We start from the raw sequence: 8,206 nt of genomic DNA on the forward strand, positions 1-8,206 counted from the left end.
CGACCACTTTCTGAAAGGGAGGATGTGGGGAGAAGTGAATCCAAAGTGACAGGAAGACAGACTGTGGGGGGAGGGGCCGGCTCCCCGCAAGTGGTGGAGGAACGGATCACAAAATCAGGACTTTTAAAAGTCTGCTCCACTGGGGCACCTGGGTGGCTCAGAGGGTTAAGCCTCTGCCTTCGGCTCGGGTCATGGTCTCAGGGTCCTGGGATCGAGCCCCGCATCGGGCTCTCTGCTCAGCAGGAAGCCTGTTTCCCCCACTCTCTCTGCCTGCCTCTCTGCCTACTTGTGATCTCTTTCTCTGTGTCAAATAAATAAATAAAATCTTAAAAAAAAAGTCTGCTGCACTGAAGGACACCACTCCAGAGGCTAAACAGGGGTGAAGCCCTCGCAGGGACAGCGTGGTCTCAGGTCCCACGGGGTCACAGAAGGATCGGGGGTGTCTGAGTGTCACAGAACTCGCACGTATCAGAGTGGGGAAGTTGGCTACAGAGACAGAACTGAGGAGTGAGCTCTCAGCTCGGGGTTACCTTAAACTGTGATCTGCAGCACAGTCAGACCACTGCTCTGTGAGCAGGGACCCCACAAGTAGTAGATCTGGGGAGACTCACCTTCCTCCACCGAAAGAGCAGAGCAGGAGGATCTGCAGGGTTTGGAGACTCCAGGTGGGGCTGTGCGCCAGAGACAGAGAGGCTCAGTCACAGGCCGGGTGAGCGCAGAGCACGGCTGGAGGCCAGGGAGACAGGAGGGACTAATGGCTTTTCTCCGAGGGTGCACTGAGGAATGGGACCCTGAGTTCTCGGCTCCTCCGGGCCGGAGACTGGGAGGCTGCCATCTTCATTCCTGTCCTCCAGAACTCTACGGAAAGTGCTCAGGGAACAAAAGCTCCAAGAGCGAACTCGAGCAGATTTCTTAGCTTAGCCCCTGGCAAGGGCAGTGCAATTCCGACTCAGGCAAAGACACTTGCAAATCACTACAACAGGCCACTCCCCCAGAAGATCAGCAAGAAATCCAGTCAAGACCAAGCTCAGTGATCAAGGAGAACAGCAGAACTCCAGAGGAGGGGAAAGCAAAGCATGGAATTCATGGCTTTCTCCCCATGATTCTTTAGTCTTGTAAAGTTAATTAAATTTTATAAATTTTTTCTTATTCTAATTTTTTCAACTTTTCCTCTTTCCTTTTTTAACGTTTTATAACTAGTTTGTCTTAATATCTTTCTTAAAAAAACCTTTTTAAACCTTCATTATTATAGTCATATTTTATCCTTCATTGTATCTAACTTTATTTTTGTATATAAATAGTTTTTTTTCCTCTAAAAAATTTTGGGATACATCTTCTAATAGATCAAAATATACCCTAAATCTAGCACAGGGCTTTGTTCTAGTCTCCAGCCTGAGCAAATTCTCTCCACTTTCTTTTTCTTTCTTTCCCAACCAACTTATCAACACTTTTTTTAGAATTTTTTTAAATTATCATCTTTACAGTCATACTCCATCCCTTCATCGTGTTTACCCTTACTTTTGTATATATATGTTTTCTTTCTTTAAAATTTTGCAAGGTAGTTTCTTCTAAGACCAAAATACACCCAAAATCAAATGGGTGGCTCTGTTTTATTCACCAGTCTAATATATATTTTTTCTTAATTTTTTAAATTTCTTTTTAATTTAAAAAAAAAATTTGAACTTCTTTTTACCCCCTATCTTCTCCCCCTGATTTGGGGGTCTCTTCTGATTTGGTTAGCATACATTTTTCTGGGGCCTTTGCCATACTTTTAGTATTTTATTCTCTCATTCATATATTCTTAACTGGATAAAATGACAGGGCAGAAAAACTAACCACAAAAAAAAAAAAACAAAGAAAAACTGGCAGTACTGAAGGCTAGAGACCTAATCAATTCAGACATTGGTAATGTGTCAGATCTAGAGTTCAGAATGATGATTCTCAAGGTGCAAGCTGGGCTCAAAAAAGGCATGGAAGATAGTAGAGAAACCATGTCTGGAGAAGTAAAGAGATAAGAGAGCTCTGGAGCAAAAGAGAGACAAATAACTACTGGACAATGAGGGGGAGAATTTGAGAGATAAGTGATACCATAAGATGAAACAATATTAGAATAATTGGGATTCCAGAAGGAGAAGAGAGAGAGAGGAGGGCAGAAGGTATACTGGAGAGAATTATTGTAGAGAATTTCCCTAATTTGGCAAAGAGAACAAGCATCAAAATCCAGGAGGCACAGAGAACTCCCTTCAAAATCAGTAAGAATAGGTCCACACCTCATCATCTAATAGTAAAACTTACAAGTCTTAGTGACAAAGAGAAAATCCTGAAAGCAGCCTGGGAAAAGAAGTCTATAACATACAATGATAAAAATATTAGATTGGAAAAAAATATTAGATTGGCAGCAGACTTATCCACAGAGACATGGCAGGCCAGAAAGAACTGGCATGATAAATTCAGAACACTAAATGAGAAAAACATGCAGCCAAGAATACTATGTCCAGCTAGGCTATCATTAAAAATAGAAGGAGAGACAAAAAGCTTCTAGGACAAACAAAAACTAAAAGAATTTGTAAACACCAAACCAGTCCTACAGGAAATATTGAAAGGGGTCCTCTAAGCAAAGAGAGAGCCTAAAAGTAGTAGACCAGAAAGGAACAGAGACAATATACAGTAAGAGTCACCTTACAGGCAATACAATGGCACTAAATTCATATCTCCCAATAGTATATAAATGGGCTAAATGCCCCCAATCAAAAGACGCAGGGTATCAGAATGGGTGAAAAAACAAAACCCATCAATATGCTGTCTACAAGAAACTCATTTTAGACCCAAATACACCTCCAGATTTAAAGTGAGGGGGCTGAAAACCATTTACCATGCTAGTGGACATCAAAAGAAAGCTGGGGTGGCAATCTTTATATCAGATACATTAGATTTTAATCCAAAGACTATCATAAGAGATGAGGAAGGACACTATATCATACACAAAGGGTCTGTCCAACAAGAAGATCTAACAATTTTAAATATCTATGCCCCTAATGCGGGAGCAGCCAACTATATAAACTAATTAATAGCAAAATCAAAGAAACACATTGACAGTAATACAATAATAGTAGGGGAATTTAACACCCCCTCACTGAAATGGACAGATCATCCAAGCAAAAGATCAACAAGGAAATAAAGGCCTTAAATGACACACTGGACAAGATGGACATCACAGATAGATTCAGAACATTCCATCCCAAAGCAACAGGATACACATTCTTCTCTAGTGCACATGGAACATTCTCCAGATTAGATCACATCCTGGGTCACAAATCAGGTCTCAACCGATATCAAAAGATTGGGATCATTCACTGCATATTTTCCGACCACAATGCTCTGAAGCCAGAACTCATTCACAAGAGGAAATTTGGAAAGAACCCAAATACATGGAGGCTAAAGAGCATCCTTCTAAAGAATGAATGGGTCAACCAGGAAATTAAAGAAGAATTGAAAAAATTCATGGAAACAAATGATAATGAAAACACAACAGTTCAAAATCTGTGGGACACAGCAAAGGCAATCCTAAGAGGAAAATATATAGTGATACAAGCCTTTCTCAAGAAATAAGAAAGGTCTCAAATACACAACCTAACCCTACACCTAAAGGAGCTGGAGAAAGAACGACAAAGAAAGCCTTAACCCAGCAGGAGAAGAGGAATAATGAAGATCAGAGTAGAAATCAATGAAATGGAAACCGAAGAACACTAGAACATATCAGTGAAACTAGGAGCTGCTTTGCTGAATTAATAAGATTGATAAACCCCTGGCCAGACTTATCAAAAAGAAAAGATAAAGGACTCAAATAAATAAAAGCATGAATTAAAGAGGAGAGACCACAACCAACACCAAAGAAATACAAACAGTTATAAGAACATATTATGAACAACTATACGCCAGCAAGTTTGACAATCTGGAAGAAATGGAGGCATTCCTAGAGACCTATAAACTACCAAAACTGAACCAGGAAGAAATAGAAAACCTGAACAGACCCATAACTAGTACGGAGAGATTGAAGCAGTCATCAAAAATCTCCCAACAAACAAGAGCCCAGGGCCAGATGGCTTCCCAGGGGGAATTCTACCAAGTATTTAAAGAAGAATTAATTCCTGGGGTGCCTGGTGTCTCAGTGGGTTAAGCCTCTGCCTTCCGCTCAGGTCATGATCTCAGGGTCCTGGGATTGAGCCCCCCATCAGGCTCAGTGCTCAGCGGGGAGCCAGCTTCCCCCTCTCTCTCTGCCTGCCTCTGCCTACTTGTGATCTCTGTGTCAAATAAGTAAATAAAGTCTTTTTTAAAAAAAGAAGAATTAATCCCTATTCTCCTGAAACTGTTCCAAAAAATAGAAATGGAAGGAAAACTTCCAAACTCATTTTATGAGGCCAGCATTACCTTGATCCCAAAACCAGACAAAACTCCATCAAAAAGAATTACAGACCAATATCCTTGATGAACACAGATGTGGAAATTCTCACCAAAATACTAGCCAATAGAATCCAACAGTACATTAAAAAGATTATTCACCACAACCAAGTGGGATTTATTCCAGGGCTGCAAGGGTGGTTCAACATCTGCAAATAAATCAACGTGATACAATATATTAATGAAAGAAAGAACAAGAACCATATGATACTCTCAACAGATGCTGAAAAAGCATTTGACAAAGTACAGCATCCTTTCTTGATCAAAACTCTTCACAGTGTAGGGATAGAGGTCACATACCTCAATATCATCAAAGCCATCTATGAAAAACCCACTGCAAATATCATTCTCAATGGAGAAAAACTGAAAGCTTTTCTGCTAAGGTCAGGAACATGGCAGGGATATCCATTACACCACTGCTATTCAACACAATACTAGAAGTCCTAGCCTCAGCAATCAGACAACAAAAATAAATAAAAGGCATCCAAATTGGCAAAGAAGAAGTCAAACTATCACTCTTTGCAGATGATATGATACTATATGTGGAAAACCCAAAAGACTCCACTCCAAAACTGCTAGAACTTGTACAGGAATTCAGTAAAGTGTCAGGATATAAAATCAATGCACAGAAATCAGTTGCGTTTCTATACACCAACAATAAGACAGAAGAAAGAGAAATTAAGGAGTCAATCCCATTTACGATTGCACCCAAAACCATAAGATACCTAGGAAAAACCTAACCAAAGAGGCAAAGAATCTGTACTTAGAAAACTATAAAGTACTCACAAAGGAAATCGAGGAAGACACAAAGAAATGGAAAAGTGTTCCATGCTCCTGGATTGGAAGAACAAATATTGTGAAACTGTCTATGCTACCTAAAGCAATCTACACATTTAATGCAATCCCTATCAAAATACCATCCATTTTTTTTCAAAGAAATGGAACAAAAAAAAACCCCTAAAATATATTTGGAACCAGAAAAGACCTCAAATAGCTAGAGGAATGTTGAAAAAGAAAGCCAAAGTTGGTGGCATCACAACTCCAGACTTCAAGCTCTATTACAAAGCTGTCATCATCAAGAGAGCATGGTACTGGCACAAAAACAGACACATAGATCAATGGAACAGAGTAGAGAGCCCAGAAATCGACCCTCAACTCTATGGCCAACTTACCTTCTACAAAGCAGGAAAGAATGTCCAATGGAAAAAAGACAGCCTCTTCAATAAATGGTGCTGGGAAAATTGGACAGCCACATGCAGAAAAGTGAAATTGGACACTTCCTTACACCACACACGAAAATAGACTCCAAATGGATGAAGGACCTCAATGTGAGAAAGGAATCCATCAAAATCCTTGAGGAGAATGCAGGCAGCAACCTCTTCGACCTCAGCCGTAGCAACATCTTCCTAGGAACAACGGCAAAGGCAAGGGAAGCAAGGGCAAAAATGAACTATTGGGATTTCATCAAGATCAAATGCTTTTGCACAGCAAAGGAAACAGTTAACAAAACCAAAAGACAACTGACAGAATGGGAGAAGATATTTGCAAACGACATATCAGACAAAGGGCTAGTATCCAAAATCTATAAGGAACTTAGCAAACTCAATACCCAAAGAACAAACAATCCAATCAAGAAATGGGCAGAGGACATGAACAGACATTTCTGCAAAGAACACACCCAGATGGCCAACAGACACATGAAAAAGTGCTCCACGTCACTCGGCATCAGGGAAATACAAATCAAAACCACAATGAGATATCACCTCACACCAGTCAAAATGGCTAAATTAACAAGTCAGGAAATGACAGATGTTGGTGAGGATGTGGAGAAGGGGGAACCCTCCTACACTGTTGTTGGGAATGCAGGCTGGTGCAGCCACTCTGGAAAACAGCATGGAGGTTCCTCAAAAAGTTGAAAATAGAGCTACCCTACGACCCCATAATCACACTACTGGGTATTTACTCAAAAGATACAAACGTAGTGATCTGAAGGGGCATGTGTACCTGAATGTTTGTAGCAGTAATGTCCACAATAGCCAAACTATGGAAAGAACCTAGATGTCCATCAACAGATGAATGGATAAAGAAGAGGTGGTATATATACACAATGGAATACTATGCAGCCATCAAAAGAAATGAAATCTTGCCATTTGCAACAACATGGATGGAGCTAGAGGGTATTATGCTTAGCGAAATAAGTCAATCAGAGAAAGACAATTATATGATCTCCCTGATATGAAGAATTTGAGAGGCGATGTGGGGGGTGTGGGGGGTAGGAAAAGATAAAATGAAACAAGATAGGATTGGGAGGGAGATAAACCATAAGAGACTCTTAATCTCACAAAACAAACTGAGGGTTTCCAGGGGGAGGAGGGTAGGGAGAGGGTGGTTGGGTTATGTACATTGGGGAGGGTATGTGCTATGGTGAGTGCTGTGAAGTGTGTAAGCCTGATGATTCACAGACCTGTACCCCTGGGGATAATAATACATTATATGTTAATAAAAATATTTTTAAATAAATCTTTGAGATTAAAAAAATATTTTATCTACCAAATTGATCTCTGAAAAGCAAATACATGTTAAGCAATCATCTGGGTAATTTGAGAGACAGACTTGTTAAAGGAATATTATTAGTTTGAAACTATTTATTCAGATTTTGCTTTGTACAAATTCATCAGAAAGTTATTCAGTTCTGCTATGCAAGCAGATCGAATGTTCTGAAATTTCAAAACTAAGCTAATTTTTCTGCTCGTTCAGATTAAAATGGGGGGAGTCTTTCCCTGTGTGGATGCAGTTCGCTGTTTTTGGATTGGACTTTGTAAGTTTCTCTCTAAACCAAAAAAATATCCAAGGATGGATAAGGTGAAGTCTTAGGAGAAAGGTAAAGACATCTTTCCCCAAATTATTTATTTTAAAATATTATTTATTTATTGAGAGAGAGAGCATGAGCTGGGGGAAGGGGTAGAGGGAGAGCGCAAAGTAGACTCACTGCTGAGCAGGAAGCCCAACACGGGGCTCGATCTCAGTACCCAGCTTAACCTTGCCTGTCCAAGGGAAACTTTCCTAAGCCTTGATTCTCGTTTAGGAGAAAAACATTCTCCTGTGTAAGACTTTGAATTTTATGGGGTTCTATTTTGTTTCAGTCTTCAATCACACTGATTCCTTCTGATTTGCTGACTGAGGAGGGCCTGCGATCAGTTGAGGGACCATTCACCAAAGGACAAGGAGCCTCCATGTCTGTGAATGAGAATGTAGTTAGACGTAGCCTTCCCAGTCAAGGAAGCCATTGAATTAAAATGAGCTTTTTTCTGGGGAAACCTGGAATCCACTTCAATTCATAAAAAAATAGTAAATCATCTGCAGACTTGACAAATTAACTCTCATTAATAACAAATTATTTTCAACAAACCTCACACCTGTTCCACGACACACCAGTGAAACATTTGGACTTGAAGTTCTATTGTTCTTTTTGGCTTAAAAAAACAGTCTCATGATTATCTTTCCCTCATCTTTATTTCAGCTCCTAAACATTATAATTGTATAAATCCATTTACACAAAGAGTATGAGTAATTTCTGGTAGTCCTTATGTGGTAACAGATCGTCTCTAAAAATACAATTTATGGAGTGCTCATTGTGTGCTGAACAGCCGAACAGATGCTATGCACATCTAAGACAGATCCACAAGTGTTCCTGAAGGCCCAGCAGGTGCCCCGAACTAGGACGAGACTCCAGGGAGAAATGAAGACA

Source organism: Meles meles, chromosome X (assembly GCF_922984935.1).
Source record: "Meles meles chromosome X, mMelMel3.1 paternal haplotype, whole genome shotgun sequence".
Taxonomy (NCBI): domain Eukaryota; kingdom Metazoa; phylum Chordata; class Mammalia; order Carnivora; family Mustelidae; genus Meles; species Meles meles.